Raw genomic sequence first — 22,409 nt, 5'->3', positions numbered from 1 at the left:
AGCTCCCTGAATGACTAAAGATATCGAGATTAAAATGAAACATAAAAAGGAGGCTTATGATGAATGTAAGGTTCATAATACAGTAGAGAACCAGGCTGAATAATGGAAGTACAGTGGAGACCTTGTTTAAAATAAAGGAAATAATAGGGGCAAAGAGAGAGGATGAGAATAGATTAGAGGCTAATATAAAAGGGAACCCAAAAGTCTTTCATAAACACACGAATAGTAAAAGGGTAGTCAAAGGAGATCTTCTTGTGCAGGCAGAGGATATGGCTGAGGTACTAAATGAATACTTTGCATCGGTCTTCACTGGAGAAGAGGATGCTGCCATTGTACCAGTAAAGGAGGAGGTGGTAGTGATGTTGGACAGGATAAAAATAGATAAAGAGGAGATACTTAAAAGATTGGCAGGGCTCAAAGTAGAAAAGTCACCTGGTCCAGATGGGATGCAATCCAAGTTACTGAGGGAAGTAAGGGTAGAAATTACAGAGGCTCTGGCCACAATCTTCTAATCCTCCTTCGATACGGGGATGGTGCTGGAGGATTGCAAATGTTACACCCCTGTTCAAAAAAGGGGCAAGGTATAAACCCGGCAATTCCAGGCAGTCAGCCCAACATCGGTGGTGAGGAAACTTTGAGGCAAAAATCCAGACAAAATTAATTGGCACTTGGAAGAGTATGGGCTAATAAATGAAAGTCAGCGTGGATTTGTTAAAGGAAAATCGAGTTTGACTAACTTGATTGAGTTCTTTGATGAAGTAACGGAGAGGGTTGATATTGTGTTTATGGACTTTAAAAGGCAATTGATAAAGTACCGCATAATAGACTTGTTCGCAAAATTAAAGCCCATGCGATTAAAAAGACAGTGGCAGCATGGATATAAACTTGGCTATGGGATAGAAAGCAGAGAGTACTGGTGACCGGTTATTTTTCAGACTGGAGGGAAGTATAGAGTGGTGTTCCCCAGGGGTCAGTATTAGGACCACTGCTATTTTTAATATATATTAGTGACCTGGACTTGGATCTAGAGGGTATAATTTCAAAGTTTGCAGATGACACAAAACTCGGAAAAGTAGTAAACAATGTGGAGGATAGTAACAGACTTCAGGGGGACGTAGACAGACTGGTGAAATGGGCAGACACATGGCAGTGAAATTTACTGCAGAGAAGTGTGAAGTGATGCATTTTGGTAAGAAGAATAAGGAGAGGCAATATAAACTAAATGGTACAATTTTAAAGGGGGTGCAGGAACAGAGAGAACTGGGGGTGTATATACATTAACCTTTGAAGGTGACAGGACAAGTTGAGAAGGCTCTTAATCAAGTCCAGGATCCCATATGCTTTATTAAGAGCATAGAGTACAAAAGCAAGGAAGTTAAGTTAAAACTTTATAAAACACTGGTTAGGCCTCAACTGGAGTATTGTGTTCAATTCTGGGCACCGCACTTCAGGAAGGATGGAAAGGCCTTAGGGTTCAAAAGAGATTTACTAGAATGGAACCAGGGATGAGGGACTTCAGTGATGTGGAGAGACTGAAGAAGCTTGGGTTGTTCTCCTTGGAGCAGAGAAGGCGAAGGGGAGATTTGTTAGAGGTGCTCAATATCATGAACGGTTTTGACAGAGTAAATATGAGAAACTGTTTCCAGAGGCAGAAGGGTCAGTCACGAGTGGGTACAGAGATAAAATGATTGGCAAAAGAACCAGAGGCGACATGAGGAAACATTTTTTTATGCAGCCAGTTGTAATGATCTGGAATACACTGCCTGAAAGGGTGGATGAAGCAGATTCAATTGTAACTTTCAAAAGGGAATTGGATAAATACTTGACTTGGAAAAAAATTGACAGGGCCATGGGGAAAGACCACTGCATCGCTGCAGTATTTTCTCTGAGTATGTTATCGGATACATGTTACAATACAGGAGCAAAATTAATCTCTGAGCATTAGCACATTGTGAGTGAAGAGGTAGTGAATGCTGTCAAGTGGCACTGTGTGGAGACATAAGGCATACTTACCTGGCAGGGGAGAATCTGTGATCCTGAAGGTGGATCTCCCAGGATGAGGCCAGCCCATTGCACGCGGGGTGCGCTGACGCCTGCGATGTCCCCAAATGCGGGATACTTAACTGCAAAATTTGTGGTAGTGGGGGACTGCGTTCGGGCTCTCCCCTGCATTGAAACTAAAAGTTTGATTTTCGATCCAGTTGTCCACCAATCGGATGGGAGGTGTTGTTTGTGTGTGTGTGTGTTTGTGTGTGTGTGTGTGTGCACGTTGTGTCAGTCAGTGAGTCTCTCTCTCACTCAGAGGCTGCTGTGGAGGGAAAGCTTTTTAAAAAGAACTTTCATATTGAAAGAAAGATGTGTCTCAAGCTGCTGGGCCCTGTCCATTGTCACATTAATGGCAGGGCGGGGCAGGACTGCTTTGACCAGGAGACCTGTTTTCTGGGTCGGAGTTGTGACATTCCAGTGGACCTGCTTTGTGCTGATTTCCCTCCCTCCCGTCCTTCTGAACACCTTTGCCGTTTTATCGAGGGCCAAAAGCCTGTGAAAGGGAAGGACCGGACGGACAGCTCCCTGCTGGTCGGTGCTGCCATTGGGGCCGGCGTGCATGTTCTCAGCCTCATGTACAGGTTCCTCAGGGAGGTTGAGGCAGGTCTAGTGGTTAGGACTGTAGGGTGCTTTGGGGTTGTTCTCACCCTGTTGATCGGTGCAGATATCTGGTCCCCGGTCTAGCCAAGGAACACTTATACCTCACGGACCGGGGGTTCAGGAAGACAGGACTTTTGCTAACGCACCCGGTGATGGATCACGTAGCCGAATAGCACAGAGAACACACAAACTCGGTGTTTGAATTTAATCGGAATGTTGGTTTTATTATTCCATCAACACGAAGAAAATAACGATAAAAACGGTCCTACACAGTACATTGAGTTACACACACCCACTACAGGACCTTATCCCGCTGAACAATATGAAAGTTCTTTTTAAAAAGCTTTCCCTCCACAGCAGCCTCTGAGTGAGAGAGAGGCTGGTGGGGACCCTGGAGACACCTATCACACACACACACACACACACACGTATGGTTGGGGCTCACCATTCCTTTGCACTCTTCGGTCTGGCTGACCGGTTCTCTCACATTGGTTTCGTTGGAAGCTGCTCTCCTCCCTGGAGAGCTCAGGTGAAAAAAAAGAGCGAGCAGGAACTAAGAGAGAGAGAGAGAAAGAGCTGGAAAAGGGATAAGAGCTAAGAAGCAAGAGAGCAAGAACCAGAGACAGCAAACAAGAGCATAAATCAAGAGACCAAAAGCAAGAGAGCAAACAAGAGAGAGAGAGGTTTCGAACTTCCACTAAAAGACCCTTCTCTTACAATAGTTTTCGTTGTTAAATGAGGCGCTCCATGTCTGTTTAACAGTTCTTACAAAGTTGTTAAGAGTCTTTAATGGCTTTTGATGGTCTCTCATCATGTTGCAATTGCTTCTCTCGATGGGCCATTGTTCTTCGAATTCATTCCGATCGTCGAGCACTTGCCACACAAGGCTCCCTTTTCACCCCACGTCCTCGCTGTCGATTTGGTTTTGCATCAGAATCGAGGTCATGTCTGGAGCAGTTGCCTCTCTCAATGACCGACTGCCTCTCGAATTAGTGCTGATCGTTGACCACCTGCTGTAGGTTTTGCATTGAAACAGAGACTGGTGACGTCTCACCTATCCTTCCATCTTAGGATTTTGGTCAATGGCCAAAGTTTTCCAAACTCGGAAGAGGAGGAATTCCCAGAATTCTTATAGGAGGCAACCTTTCAAACTCGTTGAGACCTGGGTTCGAATCCCCGTCGGGGGGAGCGACTTTCTGGTGCAGATTAATTGGCACCATCAAAGAAAGTCTCCTTTCCTGAGCGCGATGCTCCACCCTCACCACCACCGCCTTTTCCTCTCCTTGACAGACAGACAGAGAGTTCAGGAGCACGCACACTTTAATCTCGCAGTTTTCATTTGTACGCACAAAGACACGCAGACCCTGCTCGTTTAAAGTCAACGACGTCAAGGTATTTTGCAGTTTGAATTATATCGCTGCGAGGGAGCGAGGGGCACTCAGCCCAGGAGAAGAAAAGAATAGCAATGAGCTGAGAAAGTAAGTGCAATATATCAGCTTTATTCTGAGTAATAATCCATACACACGTAGAGAGACGCTGGGAAAGAGCTGTTTTTTCCTTTTGAATATCTCCCCACAGGGAGGTGCACCGTTCCCAGAGACACTGCAATACTGGGTCGATGCGTGGAGTGGACGGAGCAAGCCCCTATTCCATCTCCCTGTTCCAAAAATCAATTTAATATATGGTCCCCAGATAGGGGACGTATCAGATATTAAACTGATAAGAACAGATTTTTTTTTTTCCAAAAATATACTTTATTCATAAAATTTGCAGCAGTACATACAATACAGTTGTCATATCACTTTCCAAACGTACACAATACAGATTATACAATTTGCAGGTTACGTCAAGTACAGTTCAATGAACACATTGGACATTATTACAGTTCATGACACTCTAGGGTGTCTCATTGCATCATACTCAACACAGATTATTGCTTGCAGATTCATTTCAGATTCATTGCAGGTATATTACAGCAATTTGAATTTTACATTCTGCCCGAGGGGGTTTTTCCCTGATTGTAGCCCCTCGGTTTACAATGGCGGGAAGGCTCTAAACGGTTGCCTTTCCCCACAGGGCCTTTGCGGCGGCCGCACCCATCCTCAGTGCGTCCCTCAGCACGTAGTCCTGGACCTTGGAATGTGCCAGTCTGCAACACTCGGTCGAGGACAGCTCCTTGTGCTGGAAGACCAGCAAGTTTCGGGCAGACCAAAGGGCGTCTTTCACCGAGTTGATGGTCTTCCAGCAGCAGCTGATGTCCGTCTCAGTGTGCGTCCCCGGGAACAGCCCATAGAGCACAGAAACCTGTGTTACGGAACTGCTCGGGACGAACCTGGACAGATACCACTGCATCTCTCTCCAGCCCCTCTTTGCAAAGGCACATTCCAGAAGGAGATGGGTGACGGTCTCGTCTCCACCGCAGCCTCCTCTGGGACAGCGCGCGGTGGCGCTGAGAGTCCGGGAGTGCATGAAGGATCTGACGGGAAGGGCCCTTCTCACCACCAGTCAAGCTAGGTCTTGGTGCTTGTTTGAAAGCTCTGGCGATGAGGCGTTCTGCCAAATGACATTGACAGTCTGCTCGGGGAACCAACCGACAGGATCCACCATCTCCTTTTCCCGCAGGGTCTCGAGGACGTTCCGTGCGGACCACTTGCTGATTGCCTTGTGGTCAAAGGTGTTTTCCTGCACAAACCTTTCCACGCAGGACAGGTGGGGCGGAACGGTCCAACTGGACGGAGCGTTCCGTGGCAGCGTGGCCAGGCCCATCCTTCTCAACACCGGGGACAGGTAGAACCTCAGCACATAGTGACACTTTGTGTTTGCGTACTGAGGGTCTATGCACAGCTTGATGCAGCCGCACACAAAGGTGGCCATCAGGATGAGGGCCACGTTGGGCACGCCTTTCCCCCCTTTCTCTGGAGATTTGTACATCGTGACCCTGCGGACACGGTCCATTTTTGATCTCCAGACAAAGTGGAAGATGGCTCGGGTGACTGTCGCGGCGCAGGAGCGAGGTATGGGCCAGACCTGCGCCACGTACAGCAACACCGAGAGCACCTCGCACCTGATGACCAGGTTCTTGCCCACGATCGAGAGGGATCTAGAGTCATAGAAGTTTACAACATGGAAACAGGCCCTTCGGCCCAACATGTCCATGTCGCCCAGTTGATACCACTAAGCTAGTCCCAATTGCCTGCACTTGGCCCATATCCCTCTCTACCCATCTTACCCATGTAACTGTCCAAATGCGTTTTAAAAGACAAAATTGTACCCGCCTCTACTACTGCCTCTGGCAGCTCGTTCCAGACACTCACCACCCTTTGAGTGAAAAAATTGCCCCTCTGGACCTTTTTGTATCTCTCCCCTCTCACCTTAAATCTATGTCCCCTCGTTATAGACTCCCCTACCTTTGGGAAAAGATTTTGACTATCTACCTTATCTATGCCCCTCATTATTTTATAGACTTCTATAAGATCACCCCTTAACCTCCTACTCTCCAGGGAAAAAAGTCCCAGTCTATCCAACCTCTCCCTATAAGTCAAACCATCAAGTCTCGGTAGCATCCTAGTAAATCTTTTCTGCACTCTTTCTAGTTTAATAATATCCTTTCTATAATAGGGTGACCAGAACTGTACACAGTATTCCAAGTGTGGCCTTACTAATGTCCTGTACAACTTCAACAAAACATCCCAACTCCTGTATTCAATGTTCTGACCAATGAAACCAAGCATGCCGAATGCCTTCTTCACCACCCTATCCACCTGTGACTCCACTTTCAAGGAGCTATGAACCTGTACTCCTAGATCTCTTTGTTCTATAACTCTCCCCAACGCCCTACCATTAACGGAGTAGGTCCTGGCCCGATTCGATCTGCCTTCCTTGACCCTAGCATCAGGGAGGCAACATACCATCCTGGAGTCACGATTGCGGCCGCAGAAACGCCTATCTGTTCCCCTTACAATTGGATCCCCTATCACTATAGCCCTGCCACTCTTCTTCCTCGCCTCCTGTGCAGCAGAGCCACCCGTGGTGCCACGAAATTGGCTCTTGCTGCTTTCCCCTGATAAGCCATCTCCCCCAACAGTATCCAAAGCTGTATATCTGTTTGAGAGGGAGATGGCCCCAGGGGACTCCTGCTCTACCTGCCTAGTCCTTTTATTCTGCCTGGCGGTCACCCATTTCCTTTCTGCCTGCGTAATCTTTACCTGCGGTGTGACCACCTCACTGATCGTGCTATCCACAATAGTCTCAGCATCATGGATGCTCCACAGTGAATCCACCCGCAGCTCCAGCTCCGAAATGCGGTTAGCCAGTAGCTGCAGCTGGACACACTTCCTGCACACATGGTCGCCAGGGACCCTGGTAGTGTCCATGGCTTCCCATATGGGGCAGGAGGAACATATCACGGGTGCGAGCTGTGCTGCCATAACTTGCCTTAGATTTACACTGCGTTCACCTCTCAGACTCTCCTCCCGCTCTCTGTCTCCTTTTACACTGTGCTCACCTCTCGGACTCTCCTGCCTCACCTGTGACGTTGCACAGTAGTTTTCTCTTGTTGCAGGTCTGCTGCTGCTTTTATTCCCCACTCTCAGTCTTCTGCTGCTCAGGTCCGCCGCCGCTCTGCGGAAAAAGTTAGGAAAAGCAAGACAAAGCAGCACCTCCTTCCCCCACTTCACCAAACTCCCACACTCACCAAACTCTCAGCTGTCTCACCCGGTGCTCTGTTGTACTCAGTTTTTATTTCCCATTTCCACCCAGCCAGCCAGCCAAGCCGGCATCTGCAGTATTTTCTTTTGATTGGTCTTGCCTGCTGTGGAACGAATGTTTAAACACAAGCTGCTGATTGTCAGCACCTCACCTCTTTCTCAATTGGCCTGTTGTAATCTCACTCAGACACGTCACATCACGTCACTAGTTTTCTCTAAAGAGGTTTCCTTCCACGGCAGTTAGTTAGTGACTGAGACTGACTGACGGAGGTCCGTTGAGACACAACCCTCTCCCATCTGATTGGTGGACTACTGGCAAATTTACAAATCTCTCAAGCAATCCGAGCGAGAAAGGTAAAAACGGCAACTTCTTTAAGCCGATCCACTGTTGCAATTAGAAATGGTGGCAAAATTGTGCCCAGAGCGGGAGAGAACGGCAGTGGTTCTAGACTGCTTTAGACACATTCAGCCAGAGTCAAAGGAGGGAGGGCAGACAGGACCCAAGATCAATTCACATCGAGCGCGTTATCGCTTCTCGGCCTTTTGGCTAAGATCAAGTGGTCAAGTGGGGGAAGGCAACCATTTGGAGCCTTCCTGCCATTGTATGCCGGGGGGATGCAGTCAGGGAGAAATCCCCTCGGGCAGAGTGTAGAGCTTTGGCTTGTAGAGCTTTGGCTTGATGTAATGTCACTGCAAGGAATCTGGAATGAATCTGTAAGGCAATAAGGCACCCCAGAGTGTCAGAAAAAAAAAAAAAAAAAAAATCTGTTCTTATCAGTTTAATATCTGATACGTCCCCTATCTGGGGACCATATATTAAATTGATTTTTGGAACAGGGAGATGGAATAGGGGCTTGCTCCGTCCACTCCACGCATCGACCCAGTATTGCAGTGTCTCTGGGAACGGTGCACCTCCCTCTGGGGAGATATTCAAAAGGAAAAAACAGCTCTTTCCCAGTGTCTCTCTACGTGTGTATGGATTATTACTCAGAATAAAGCTGATATATTGCACTTACTTTCTCAGCTCATTGCTATTCTTTTCTTCTCCTGGGCTGAGTGCCCCTCGCTCCCTCGCAGCGATATAATTCAAACTGCAAAATACCTTGACGTCGTTGACTTTAAACGAGCAGGGTCTGCGTGTCTTTGTGCGTACAAATGAAAACTGCGAGATTAAAGTGTGCGTGCTCCTGAACTCTCTGTCTGTCTGTCAAGGAGAGGAAAAGGCGGTGGTGGTGAGGGTGGAGCATCGCGCTCAGGAAAGGAGACTTTCTTTGATGCTGCCAATTAATCTGCACCAGAAAGTCGCTCCCCCCGACCGGGATTCGAACCCAGGTCTCAACGAGTTTGAAAGGTTGCGTCCTGTAAGAATTCTGGGAATTCCTCCTCTTCCGAGTTTGGAAAACTTTGGCCATTGACCAAAATCCTAAGATGGAAGGATAGGTGAGACGTCACCAGTCTCTGTTTCAATGCAAAACCTACAGCAGGTGGTCAATGATCAGCACTAATTCGAGAGGCAGTCGGTCATTGAGAGAGGCAACTGCTCCAGACATGGCCTCGGTTCTGATGCAAAACCAATCGACAGCGAGGACGTGGGGTGAAAAGGGAGCCTTGTGTGGCAAGTGCTCGACGATCGGAATGAATTCGAAGAACAATGGCCCATCGAGAGAAGCAATTGCAACATGATGAGAGACCATCAAAAGCCATTAAAGACTCTTAACAACTTTGTAAGAACTGTTAAACAGACATGGAGCGCCTCATTTAACAACGAAAACTATTGTAAGAGAGGAGTATATAAGTGGAAGCTCGAAACCCCTCTCTCTCTTGTTTGCTCTCTTGCTTTTGGTCTCTTGTTTTTTGCGCTTGTTTGCTGTCTCTGGTTCTTGCTCTCGTGCTTCTTTGCTCTTATCTCTTTTCCAGCTCTTTCTCTCTCTCTCTTAGTTCCTGCTCGCTTTTTTTTTTCACCCGAGCTCTCCAGGGAGGAGAGCAGCTTCCAACGAAACCAATGTGAGAGAACCGGTCAGCCAGACCGAAGAGTGTAAAGGAATGGTGAGCCCCAACCATACGTGTGTGTGTGTGATAGGTGTCTCCAGGGTCCCCACCAGCCTCTTAGTTTAGCGGGATAAGGTACTGTAGTGGGTGTGTGTAACTCAATGTACTGTGCAGGACCGTTTTTATCGTTATTTTCTTCGTGTTGATGGAATAATAAAAGCAACATTCCAATTAAATTCAAACACCGAGTTTGTGTGTTCTCTGTGCTATTCGGCTACGTGATCCATCACCGGGTGCGTTAGCAAAAGTCCTGTCTTCCTGAACCCCCGGTCCGTGAGGTATAAGTGTTCCTTGGCTAGACCGGGGACCAGATATCTGCACCGATCAATAGGGTGAGAACAACCCCAAAGCACCCGACAGTCCTAACCACTAGACCTGCCTCAACCTCCCTGAGGAACCTGTACATGAGGCTGAGAACATGCACGCCGGCCCCAATGGCAGCACCGACCAGCAGGGAAACGGCCGGCCGGTCCTTCCCTTTCACAGGCTTTTGGCCCTCGATAAAACGGCAAAGGTGTTCAGAAGGACGGGAGGGAGGGAAATCAGCACAAAGCAGGTCCACTGGAATGTCACACCTCCGACCCAGAAAACAGGTCTCCTGGTCAAAGCAGTCCTGCCCCGCCCTGCCATTAATGTGACAATGGACAGGGCCCAGCAGCTTGAGACATATCTTTCTTTCAATATGAAAGTTCTTTTTAAAAAGCTTTCCCTCCACAGCAGCCTCTGAGTGAGAGAGAGAGAGAGAGAGAGAGACTCACTGACTGACACAACGTACACACACACACACACACACACACAAACAACACCTCCCATCCGATTGGTGGACTACTGGATCGAAAATCAAACTTTTAGTTTCAATGCAGGGGAGAGCGCGAACGCAGTCCCCCACTACCACAAATTTTGCAGTTAAGTATCCCGCATTTGGGGACATCGCAGGCGTCAGCGCACCCCGCGTGCAATGGGCTAGCCTCATCCTGGGAGATCCACCTTCAGGATCACAGATTCTCCCCTGCCAGGTAAGTATGCCTTATGTCTCCACACAGTGCCACTTGACAGCATTCACTACCTCTTCACTCACAATGTGCTAATGCTCAGAGATTAATTTTGCTCCTGTATTGTAACATGTATCCGATAACATACTCAGAGAAAATACTGCAGCGATGCAGTGGTCTTTCCCCATGGCCCTGTCAATTTTTTTCCAAGTCAAGTATTTATCCAATTCCCTTTTGAAAGTTACAATTGAATCTGCTTCATCCACCCTTTCAGGCAGTGTATTCCAGATCATTACAACTGGCTGCATAAAAAAATGTTTCTTCATGTCGCCTCTGGTTCTTTTGCCAATCATTTTATCTCTGTACCCACTTGTTACTGACCCTTCTGCCTCTGGAAACAGTTTCTCATATTTATTCTGTCAAAACCATTCATGATATTGAGCACCTCTAACAAATCTCCCCTTCGCCTTCTCTGCTCCAAGGAGAACAACCCAAGCTTCTTCAGTCTCTCCACATCACTGAAGTCCCTCATCCCTGGTTCCATTCTAGTAAATCTCTTTTGAACCCTAAGGCCTTTCCATCCTTCCTGAAGTGCGGTGCCCAGAATTGAACACAATACTCCAGTTGAGGCCTAACCAGTGTTTTATAAAGGTTTAACTTAACTTCCTTGCTTTTGTACTCTATGCTCTTAATAAAGCATATGGGATCCTGGACTTGATTAAGAGCCTTCTCAACTTGTCCTGTCACCTTCAAAGGTTAATGTATATACACCCCCAGTGCTCTCTGTTCCTGCACCCCCTTTAAAATTGTACCATTTAGTTTATATTGCCTCTCCTTATTCTTCTTACCAAAATGCATCACTTCACACTTTTCTGCAGTAAATTTCACTGCCATGTGTCTGCCCATTTCACCAGTCTGTCTACGTCCCCCTGAAGTCTGTTACTATCCTCCACATTGTTTACTACTTTTCCGAGTTTTGTGTCATCTGCAAACTTTGAAATTATACCCTCCAGATCCAAGTCCAGGTCACTAATATATATTAAAAATAGCAGTGGTCCGAATACTGACCCCTGGGGAACACCACTCTATACTTCCCTCCAGTCTGAAAAATAACCGGTCACCAGTACTCTCTGCTTTCTATCCCATAGCCAAGTTTATATCCATGCTGCCACTGTCGTTTTAATCGCATGGGCTTTAATTTTGCTAACAAGTCTATTATGCGGTACTTTATCAATTGCCTTTTAAAGTCCATAAACACAATATCAATCCTCTCCGTTACTTCATCAAAGAACTCAATCAAGCTAGTCAAACACGATTTTCCTTTAACAAATCCATGCTGACTTTCATTTATTAGCCCATACTCTTCCAAGTGCCAATTTATTTTGTCTGGATTTTTGCCTCAAAGTTTCCTCACCACCGATGTTGGGCTGACTGCCTGGAATTGCCGGGTTTATACCTCGCCCCTTTTTTGAACAGGGGTGTAACATTTGCAATCCTCCAGCACCATCCCCGTATCGAAGGAGGATTAGAAGATTGTGGCCAGAGCCTCTGTAATTTCTACCCTTACTTCCCTCAGTAACCTGGATTGCATCCCATCTGGACCAGGTGACTTTTCTACTTTGAGCCCTGCCAATCTTTTAAGTATCTCCTCTTTATCTATTTTTATCCTGTCCAACATCACTACCACCTCCTCCTTTACTGGTACAATGGCAGCATCCTCTTCTCTAGTGAAGACCGATGCAAAGTATTCATTTAGTACCTCAGCCATATCCTCTGCCTGCACAAGAAGATCTCCTTTGACTACCCTTTTACTATTCGTGTGTTTATGAAAGACTTTTGGGTTCCCTTTTATATTAGCCTCTAATCTATTCTCATCCTCTCTCTTTGCCCCTATTATTCCCTTTATTTTAAACAAGGTCTCCACTGTACTTCCATTATTCAGCCTGGTTCTCTACTGTATTATGAACCTTACATTCATCATAAGCCTCCTTTTTATGTTTCATTTTAATCTCGATATCTTTAGTCATTCAGGGAGCTCTAGCTTTGTAACGCCCTTTTCCCCTCATTGGGATGTGTCTACTCTGCACTCAAACAGACTTCTCCTTACTGGCCTCCCATCGTTCAATTACCGTTTTGCCTGCCGATTTTTGATTCCACTCCACCTGGGCATGATCTCTTTTAACTGACTGAAATTTGCCCTTCTCCAGTTAAGCATTTTCACATTTGATTGTTCCTTGTCCTTTTCCATTACTATTCTAAACCTAATGATATTATGATCACTGTTCCCCAAATGCTCCCCCACTGAAACATGCTCTACCTGCCCCACTTCATTCCCCAGAACTAGGTCCAGCACTGTTTCCATCCTGGTTGGGCTGGAAACACACTGTTCCAGAAAGCTCTCTGGAACACATTTCAGGAATTCCTCCCCCTCTTTGCCCTTTATACTGTTACTATCCCAATCTATATTAGGATAATTGAAGTCCCCCATTATTACTGCCCTATAGTTCTTGCATCTTTCTGTAATTTGCCTGCAAATGTTCTCCTCTCTCTCCTCCCCACTATTTGGTGGCCTGTAGTGTACACCCAGTAACATAATAGTTCCTCTATTGTCCCTTAATTCGAACCAAATAGATTCTGTCTTTGACCCCTCAACAACATCATCCCTTTCCAGTGCTATAACAGTTTCTTTGATCAACACTGCTAGTCCCCCCTCCTTTCTATCCTTCCCTCTTTCTCCTGAATACCTTGTAGCCAGGAATATTAAGTACATAATCCTCCCCTTCTTTGAGCCAGGTCTCTGTTATTGCCACTATATCATTGTCCCATGTGGCGACTTGAGCCTGCAGCTCACCAACCTTATTTACCACACTACGTGCATTTACGCAAATGCACTCCAATCTTTTTTCTGATTCGTTCATGGAATGTGGGTGTTGCTGGTGGTGGTGAGCCGCCTTCTTGAACCGCTGCAGTCCGTGTGATGAAGGTACTCCCACAATCTCATCTTAAACTGCCTCGCATTTTCCCCCTGACTGATCCCTATTTCTGAACAATTCTTTAATCGAGTGCTACTTGTCCCTCCCAGTCCTCTGTGCATCTTGTTTCTCCTCTCAAATATTTCCTCCTGGTGCCCATTCCCCTGCCAAATTAGTTTTCACCATAAGACCATCGAGATAGGAGCAGGAGTAGGCCATTCGGCCCCTCGAGCCGACTCCACCATTTAATGAGACCATGCCTGATCTGATTTTTACCTCAACTCCACTTTCCCGCCCTTTCCCCATATCCTTTGACTCCCTTGCTGATTAAAAATTTGTCTGACTCAGCCTTGAATGTATTCAATGACTCAGCCTCCACAGCTTTTTGGGGTAAAGAATTCCAAAGATTCACGATCCTCTGGGAGAAGAAATTCCACTTCATTTCAGTCTAAACCGGTCACCCCTTATTCTGAGACTATGCCCCCTGGTTTTAGATTCCCCCATGAGGGGTAACATCCTCTCAGCATCTACCCTATCGAGTCCCCTCAGAATCTTGTCTGTTTCAAGAAGATCTCCTCACATTCTTCTGAATTCCAATGAGTATAGACCCAACCTGTTCAATTTTTCCTCATAAGACAACCCTTCCATACCCGGAATCAACCTCGTGAACCTTCTCTGAACTGCCTCCAATGCAAGTATGTCCTTCCTTAAATAAGGGCACCAGAACTGTACGCAGTACTCCAGGTGTGGTCTCATCAGCACCCTGTACAGTTGTAGCATGACTTCCCTGCTTTTATACTCCATCCCCCGAGAAATAAAGGCCAATAGTCCGTTTGCCTTCCGGATTACCTGCTGCACCTGTATGTTGACTTTTTGTGTGTCATGTACGAGGACACCCAGATCCCACTGTACCACAGCATTTTGTAGTATTTCTCCATTCAAATAATATTTTGCTTTTTTATTTTTCCTCCCAAAGTGGATGACTTCACATTTTCCCACATTATATTCCAATTATATTATATTAACCCTCCCCCACAGCACGAGTTACCCTCCCCATGAGGACACTGGTCCCAGTTTTGTTGAGGTGTCACCCGTCCATCTTGAACAGATCCCTCCGACAGAACTGGTCCCAATGCCCCAGGAACCTGAAGCCCTCTCTCCTGCACCATTGCTCCAGCCACGCATTAACTTGTCTTTTCCTACTATTCCTACACTCACCAGCACGAGACACTGGGAGTAATCCAGAGATTACTATCTTTGAGGTCCTGCTTTTTAACTTCCTGCCTAGCTCCTGAAACGCTGCAGAACCTCAAACCCTTTCCTTCCTATGTCATTGGTTCCCACATAGACCACGACTTCTGGCTGTTCCCCTGCCCCCCCTCAAAATGTTCCGCACCCTCTCAGTGATGTCCTTTACCCTGGCACCAGGGAGGCAACACACCATGTGGGACTCACGTCGCCGGTTGCAGAAATGCCTGTCTATCCCCCGGACTTTCGAATCCTCTATAACAGCTGCATTTCTTGTGCCCCCCCTCCCCCCGACCCTGTGCAGCCGAGTCTCCCATGGTGCCGTGGATTTGCTCCAGACTGCACTCCCCCATGGTGTCAACACACTCACTGGGACTCAACACTGAATACCAATTTGTGAGTGCCACACTCCCAGGGGACTCCTGCACGGCCTGCCTGTTCCTTCTTGTCTGTCCGGTGGACACCCACTCCCTCTCCACCTGAACTCTCTGCAGCTGGGGGGTGACCACCTCCTGAAACGTGCTATCCACAAAACTCTCAGCTTCCCGCATTCACTGTAGTGACGCCAGCCGCCCCTCAAACTCAGAAGCCCTGAGCTTGAACTCCAGCAGATGGCGGCACTTCCTGTACATGTGGTTTTCCAGGACACAAAGTGCGTTCTGGAGTTCCCACATGGCACAGGATGTGCATGGGACGGGCCCCAGCTGTCCTGCCATGGAAACTGTTTCTTTAGCTTTAAGGCACTTTACTGTTTATTTGACAGTAAAACACGAACCAACCACTAAAAAACACTAACCAATGAACTAAATACTTACTGACCTGCCCTCGGCGCGCCTCCTTGCCTTGATTTGATTCCTCCTGTGTCTCCCTTTATGCTCCGCTCAGTCTAAGTCTACAGTTCTTGGGTTTAAATCACTTAGCACCTCCTTCCCCCTCTGCACCTAATTCCCACATGCACCAAATTCCCAGTTGAATGTGTTCACTCCGTTCGAGGCTCACTCTCTGTCTTTCCCAAACTCTGTGCTCAATCTCCACACTCACATCATCAGTAAATCTCCACACTCACATCAGTGAAAATCCACATTCATCAGTAAAAATACAGAGCAAGGAGTCTCGCACACACCATCCTACAATATACTTTCATTATCTGTGCAGCGAGACCAAGATCAGAGTTTAAACACACTAATACTCACCAACCCGCCTGCAATAGCACATCCCAGGATTTTTATTGAACTCTCTTATTCTCCATTTGTACCACACAGAACAGTGCAGATCCCTTCTCCTCAGGGCACTGCATCACCTGTTATTTAAATCCTCCTGTCCTATAAGATTCTACGATTCCATCAGTCAAAATCCACACACACATCTCCGGTCAAGATCCACAGAGCAAGGAGTCTCGCACACACTCAATCACTGTTAGAGCAAGGAGTCCCGCACGCACCATCCTACAATACACTTTCATTACCTGTACAGTGAGACAGAGACCAAGAGTTTAAACATGCTTACACTCACCAGTCCGTCTTCAATAACACATCCCAGGAGAAAGAGTGAGAGAGAGAGGGGTCAGTGCACCTACCTGCCCTGATATAACAGAAGCTTGTCAGTCAAAAGTCCTCTCCTCCCAGTCCAAAGCCCCTATCCGACCAGCTAACTGCTTTCTCTGTCTCAAACAGCCCCCTGCTGTGGAAAGGTCCAAGTTGAGTCTGTCTGTGAGGGGGGAGGGCATTTTGTCTTGGTGCAGTGACCCAGATTGTTCCTTCCCGGGGCTGTGTGAGGTGAGACCTCCTGCTGGGAGCCAGGTCCAAGGTCTGCTACCTGGAGAGGACAGAGCTCTTTTCACCATTGTGTGCAGACAGGCAGTGAGCAAATGAACTGAACGGAGCCCTCAATCACCTGCAAAGCTCCTTTGCTCACACCTTCCTTTCATTAAACTCACCTCAATTGTCTGATTTCAAAAGTTTCCTTTCTTTTATTTTAACCTGCTACTTCTTTGTCTGTTATCCATCTGCTTTTTGATTGCTTTTTCCCTGTTCCCTATCGGTCATAGAATCAAACAGCACAGAAGGAGGCCATTGGGCTGACTCTTTGAAAGATCTATCCAATTAGTCCCACTCCCTGCTAATTCCCTGTAGCCCTGCAAATTTTTCCTTTCGAAGTCGACATCCACTTTCTGCTTTTCCCTCTGCTCTTTTTCTCCGTCTCCCCCCGTTCCCTTTATAATCACGACGTTTGCTTCCATTTCCCCCTGTGACACTGTGCAGTCCGTGTGTACAGGTCTCTGTGTCTGTGCTTCAAGCAATGTTTGTCTCTCTCACTGTCTCTGTCTGTGGTAGTCACTGTACCTCAGCCTGTTTTTACTACGTTAATTACTTTGCGTCAGTATTTACAGTAGAGGAAGAGGATAGCATGCTGGACATCCCAAGGAAACTAATTTTGAATCAGGGATGGGGACTCACTGTAATCATAAATCATCAGGTGGCACGAATGTTACGTGCTGCCTGCATCGCAAACAACAGGCGAAGGTTAATCACCTACTGCGATCCCAGCACCTGTTTTCAGGAGTTAACAAATTTAACCCAAGAGTTTAAAGATAGAGAGACACTTGCACTGTCCTACAATATACTTTCATTGCTTGTACAGGCATCACTTGTCATTTAAATCCTTCTGTGCTGTAAGGTTCTATGATTCCATCAGCAAAAATCCACATTCAAAACATCAGTAAAAATCCACAGAGCAAGAGGTCTCCCACACACCATCCTCCAATACACTTTCATTACCTGTGCAGCAAGACAGAGATCAAGAGTAATACTCACCAACCTGCCGACAGTAGCACATCCCAGGAGTAAGAGAGAGAGGGGCCAGTGCATCTGCCTCCCCTGATGCAGCAGAAGCTTGTCAGTCAAAAGTCCTCTCCTCCCAGTCCAAAGCCCCCAACCTACCAGGTAACTGCTTTCTCTGTCTCAAACCCAGCCCCCTTCTGTGGAAGGGTCCAAGATAAATCTGTCTGTGAGGGGGGAGGGCCTTCTGTCTTGGTACAGTGACCCAGGTGGTTCCTTCCTGGGCCTGTCTGAGGTCAGACCTCCTGCTGGGAGCCAGGAATAAGGCCTACTACCTGTGGAAGCCAGGGCCCTGTTAACCATTGTGCACAGAGTAAGTGAGCTGAAACTGAGGGGAGCCCTCACTCACCTCCAAAGCTCCATTGCTCACTGGAGCATTAATGAAAAGAAGGATCTTCCTTTCATTACAATCACCTCAATTGTCTCATTTCAATGTTCCTTGCTTTATTTTAACCTGCTGCTTCTTTGTCTGTTACCTGTCTGCTTTTTGGTTGCTCTTTCCCTGTTCCCCATCTGTTATAGAATCAGAATCAAACAGCACAGAAGGAGCCCATTGGGCCCATCGTGCCTGTGCCGGCTCTTTGAAAGAGCTGTCCAATTAGTCCCACTCCCCAGCTAATCCCCCGTAGCCAAATTTTTCCTTTTGAAGAAAACATCCACTTTCTGCTTTTCCCTCTGCTCTTGTCTCTCCATCTCCCCCCGTTCCCTTTGTGTCCGCAGGGTCACGATGTACAAATCTCCAGAGAAAGGGGGGAAAGGCGTGCCCAAAGTGGCCCTCATCCTGATGGCCACCTTTGTGTGCGGCTGCATCAAGCTGTGCATAGACCCTCGGTACGCAAACACAAAGTGTCACTACGTGCTGAGGTTCTACCTGTCCCCGGTGTTGAGAAGGATGGGCCTGGCCACGCTGCCACGGAATGCTCCGTCCAGTTGGACCGTTCCGCCCCACCTGTCCTTCGTGGAAAGGTTTGTGCAGGAAAACACCTTTGACCACAAGGCGATCAGCAAGTGGTCCGCACGTAACGTCCTCGAGACCCTGCGGGAAAAGGAGATGGTGGATCCTGTCGGTTGGTTCCCCGAGCAGACTGCCAATGTCATTTGGCAGAACGCCTCATCGCCAGAGCTTTCAAACAAGCACCAAGACCTAGCTTGGCTGGTGGTGAGAAGGGCCCTTCCCGTCAGATCCTTCATGCACTCCCGGACTCAGCGCCACCGTGCGCTGTCCCAGAGGAGGCTGCGGTGGAGACGAGACCGTCACCCATCTCCTTCTGGAATGTGCCTTTGCAAAGAGGGGCTGGAGAGAGATGCAGTGGTATCTGTCCAGGTTCGTCCCGAGCAGTTCCGTAACACAGGTTTCTGTGCGCTACCGGCTGTTCCCGGGGACGCACACTGAGACGGACATCAGCTGCTGCTGGAAGACCATCAACTCGGTGAAAGACGCCCTTTGGTCTGCCCGAAACTTGCTGGTCTTCCAGCACAAGGAGCTGTCCTCGACCGAGTGTTGCAGACTGGCACATTCCAAGGTCCAGGACTACGTGCTGAGGGACGCACTGAGGATGGGTGCGGCCGCCGCAAAGGCCCTGTGGGGAAAGGCAACCGTTTAGAGCCTTCCCGCCATTGTAAACCGAGGGGCTGCAATCAGGGAAAAACCCCCTCGGGCAGAATGTAAAATTCAAATTGCTGTAATATACCTGCAATGAATCTGAAATGAATCTGAAATCAATAATCTGTGTTGAGTATGATGCAATGAGACACCCTGGAGTGTCATGAACTGTAATTATGTCCAATGTGTTCATTGAACTGTACTTGACGTAACCTGCAAATTGTATAATCTGTATTGTGTACGTTTGGAATGTGATATGACAACTGTTTTGTATGTACTGCTGCAAATTTTATGAATAAAGTATATTTTTTGAAAAAAAATCTGTTCTTATCAGTTTAATATCTGATACGTCCCCTATCTGGGGACCATATATTAAATTGATTTTTGGAACAGGGAGATGGAACAGGGGCTTGCTCCGTCCACTCCACGCATCGACCCAGTATTGCAGTGTCTCTGGGAACGGTGCACCTCCCTCTGGGGAGATATTCAAAAGGAAAAAACAGCTCTTTCCCAGTGTCTCTCTACGTGAGTATGGATTATTACTCAGAATAAAGCTGATATATTGCACTTACTTTCTCAGCTCATTGCTATTCTTTTCTTCTCCTGGGCTGAGTGCCCCTCGCTCCCTCGCAGCGATATAATTCAAACTGCAAAATACCTTGACGTCGTTGACTTTAAACGAGCAGGGTCTGCGTGTCTTTGTGCGTACAAATGAAAACTGCGAGATTAAAGTGTGCGTGCTCCTGAACTCTCTGTCTGTCTGTCTGTCAAGGAGAGGAAAAGGCGGTGGTGGTGAGGGTGGAGCATCGCGCTCAGGAAAGGAGACTTTCTTTGATGGTGCCAATTAATCCGCACCAGAAAGTCGCTCCCCCCGACCGGGATTCGAACCCAGGTCTCAACGAGTTTGAAAGGTTGCGTCCTGTCAGAATTCTGGGAATTCCTCCTTTTCCGAGTATGTAAAACTGTGGCCATTGACCAAAATCCTAAGATGGAAGGATAGGTGAGACGTCACCAGTCTCTGTTTCAATGCAAAACCTACAGCAGGTGGTCAATGATCAGCACTAATTCGAGAGGCAGTCGGTCATTGAGAGAGGCAACTGCTCCAGACATGGCGGAGCCATGCCTCGGTTCTGATGCAAAACCAATCGACAGCGAGGACGTGGGGTGAAAAGGGAGCCTTGTGTGGCAAGTGCTCGACGATCGGAATGAATTCGAAGAACAATGGCCCATCGAGAGAAGCAATTGCAACATGATGAGAGACCATCAAAAGCCATTAAAGACTCTTAACAACTTTGTAAGAACTGTTAAACAGACATGGAGCGCCTCATTTAACAACGAAAACTATTGTAAGAGAGGGGTATATAAGTGGAAGCTCGAAACCCCTCTCTCTCTTGTTTGCTCTCTTGCGTTTGGTCTCTTGTTTTTTGCTCTTGTTTGCTGTCTCTGGTTCTTGCTCTCGTGCTTCTTTGCTCTTATCTCTTTTCCAGCTCTTTCTCTCTCTCTCTTAGTTCCTGCTCGCTCTTTTTTTTTCACCCGAGCTCTCCAGGGAGGAGAGCAGCTTCCAACGAAACCAATGTGAGAGAACCGGTCAGCCAGACCGAAGAGTGTAAAGGAATGGTGAGCCCCAACCATACGTGTGTGTGTGTGATAGGTGTCTCCAGGGTCCCCACCAGCCTCTTAGTTTAGCGGGATAAGGTACTGTAGTGGGTGTGTGTAACTCAATGTACTGTGCAGGACCGTTTTTATCGTTATTTTCTTCGTGTTGATGGAATAATAAAAGCAACATTCCAATTAAATTCAAACACCGAGTTTGTGTGTTCTCTGTGCTATTCGGCTACGTGATCCATCACCGGGTGCGTTAGCAAAAGTCCTGTCTTCCTGAACCCCCGGTCCGTGAGGTATAAGTGTTCCTTGGCTAGACCGGGGACCAGATATCTGCACCGATCAATAGGGTGAGAACAACCCCAAAGCACCCTACAGTCCTAACCACTAGACCTGCCTCAACCTCCCTGAGGAACCTGCACATGAGGCTGAGAACATGCACGCCGGCCCCACTGGCAGCACCGACCAGCAGGGAGCTGTCCGTCCGGTCCTTCCCTTTCACAGGCTTTTGGCCCTCGATTAAACGGCAAAGGTGTTCAGAAGGACGGGAGGGAGGGTGGGAAATCAGTGGAATGTCACACCTCCGACCCAGAAAACAGGTCTCCTGGTCAAAGCAGTCCTGCCCCGCCCTGCCATTAACGTGACAATGGACAGGGCCCAGCAGCTTGAGACACATCTTTCTTTCAATCTGCAAGTTCCTTTTAAAAAGCTTTCCTTCCACAGCAGCCTCTGAGTGAGAGAGAGAGAGAGAGAGAGAGAGAGACTCACTGACTGACACAACGTGCACACACACACACACACACACACACACACACAACACCGCCTCCCATCCGATTGGTGGACGACTGGATCGAAAATCAAACTTTTAGTTTCAATGCAGGGGAGAGCCCGAACGCAGTCCCCCACTACCACAAATTTTGCAGTTAAGTATCCCGCATTTGGGGACATCGCAGGCGTCAGCGCACCCCGCGTGCAATGGGCTAGCCTCATCCTGGGAGATCCACCTTCAGGATCACAGATTCTCCCCTGCCAGGTAAGTATGCCTTATGTCTCCACACAGTGCCACTTGACAGCATTCACTACCTCTTCACTCACAATGTGCTAATGCTCAGAGATTAATTTTGCTCCTGTATTGTAACATGTATCCGATAACATACTCAGAGAAAATACTGCAGCGATGCAGTGGTCTTTCCCCATGGCCCTGTCAATTTTTTTCCAAGTCAAGTATTTATCCAATTCCCTTTTGAAAGTTACAATTGAATCTGCTTCATCCACCCTTTCAGGCAGTGTATTCCAGATCATTACAACTGGCTGCATAAAAAAATGTTTCCTCATGTCGCCTCTGGTTCTTTTGCCAATCATTTTATCTCTGTACCCACTCGTGACTGACCCTTCTGCCTCTGGAAACAGTTTCTCATATTTACTCTGTCAAAACCGTTCATGATATTGAGCACCTCTAACAAATCTCCCCTTCGCCTTCTCTGCTCCAAGGAGAACAACCCAAGCTTCTTCAGTCTCTCCACATCACTGAAGTCCCTCATCCCTGGTTCCATTCTAGTAAATCTCTTTTGAACCCTAAGGCCTTTCCATCCTTCCTGAAGTGCGGTGCCCAGAATTGAACACAATACTCCAGTTGAGGCCTAACCAGTGTTTTATAAAGGTTTAACTTAACTTCCTTGCTTTTGTACTCTATGCTCTTAATAAAGCATATGGGATCCTGGACTTGATTAAGAGCCTTCTCAACTTGTCCTGTC

General features: G+C 47.4%; 3 non-coding genes and 3 pseudogenes across 3 annotated transcripts; 3 read left to right on the top strand and 3 right to left on the bottom strand.

Annotated features, from left to right (window-relative positions):
* Positions 1-2,005: 2,005 nt before the first annotated feature.
* Positions 2,006-2,169, top strand: LOC137325672 (U1 spliceosomal RNA). Its single transcript, XR_010963917.1, has one exon. It is a non-coding gene; the product is annotated as a U1 spliceosomal RNA (small nuclear RNA).
* A 2,054-nt stretch (positions 2,170-4,223) lies between these two features.
* LOC137325821 (U2 spliceosomal RNA) lies at positions 4,224-4,397 on the bottom strand (annotated as a pseudogene).
* Positions 4,398-8,062: 3,665 nt separating this feature from the next.
* On the top strand, positions 8,063-8,269 carry LOC137325860 (U2 spliceosomal RNA; annotated as a pseudogene).
* A 1,992-nt stretch (positions 8,270-10,261) lies between these two features.
* LOC137326018 (U1 spliceosomal RNA) lies at positions 10,262-10,425 on the bottom strand. Its single transcript, XR_010964064.1, has one exon. It is a non-coding gene; the product is annotated as a U1 spliceosomal RNA (small nuclear RNA).
* Positions 10,426-19,355: 8,930 nt separating this feature from the next.
* On the top strand, positions 19,356-19,526 carry LOC137325808 (U2 spliceosomal RNA; annotated as a pseudogene).
* Positions 19,527-21,532: 2,006 nt separating this feature from the next.
* Positions 21,533-21,696, bottom strand: LOC137325663 (U1 spliceosomal RNA). The gene has a single exon (XR_010963909.1). It is a non-coding gene; the product is annotated as a U1 spliceosomal RNA (small nuclear RNA).
* Positions 21,697-22,409: the final 713 nt, after the last annotated feature.

Source organism: Heptranchias perlo, chromosome 9 (genome assembly GCF_035084215.1).
Source record: "Heptranchias perlo isolate sHepPer1 chromosome 9, sHepPer1.hap1, whole genome shotgun sequence".
Classification (NCBI taxonomy): domain Eukaryota; kingdom Metazoa; phylum Chordata; class Chondrichthyes; order Hexanchiformes; family Hexanchidae; genus Heptranchias; species Heptranchias perlo.
Note: the sequence above shows the minus strand (reverse complement) of the source record. Positions and strands in the feature narration are given on the sequence as shown.